Source organism: Oncorhynchus clarkii, chromosome 13 (assembly GCF_045791955.1).
Source record: "Oncorhynchus clarkii lewisi isolate Uvic-CL-2024 chromosome 13, UVic_Ocla_1.0, whole genome shotgun sequence".
Classification (NCBI taxonomy): Eukaryota; Metazoa; Chordata; class Actinopteri; order Salmoniformes; family Salmonidae; genus Oncorhynchus; species Oncorhynchus clarkii.
In genome coordinates, this window is record NC_092159.1 from 11285765 (window position 1) to 11286403 (window position 639).

Consider the following 639-nt stretch of genomic DNA (forward strand, 5'->3'; position numbering starts at 1 on the left):
AACAAGGTTCTAAAGACTGTTGGCATCTAGTGGAAGCATTAGGAAGTGCAATCGGACCAAATTTACACTGTATCTTGGATAGGCAAAGAGTTGAAAAACTACAAACCTCAGATTTCCCACTTCCTGGTTGGATTTTTTCTCAGGTTTTTGCCTGCCATATGAGTTCTGTTATACTCACAGACATCATTCAAACAGTTTTAGAAACGTCAGTGTGTTTTCTACCCAAATCTACCAATAATATGCATATCTTAGCTTCTGGGCCTGAGTAGCAGGCAGTTTACTCTTGGCACCTTATTCATCCAAGCTACTCAATACTGCCCCCCAGCCATAAGAAGTTAAAAAGACAAAGAAGAAATAGCCGTTGAGTTTACCACTCATATCATATAGTTGCCGTTATAAATGCTGATTGGCTGAAAGACGTGCTATATCAGACCGTATACATCTCATGTCATATGGTTTCTGTTGATCTGCTCAGGGATACGTTTTCATACCACTTCTGAACACTTTTCTACCTCTCATGACAGTACTACATCTATTTATGATATCAATATGATACTATGATTGTGCTCACAGTAAATACTGATCTGATACTGATAAATCTCTCAGTAGAAATGAAGAATGTATTATTATGTTGTGTAT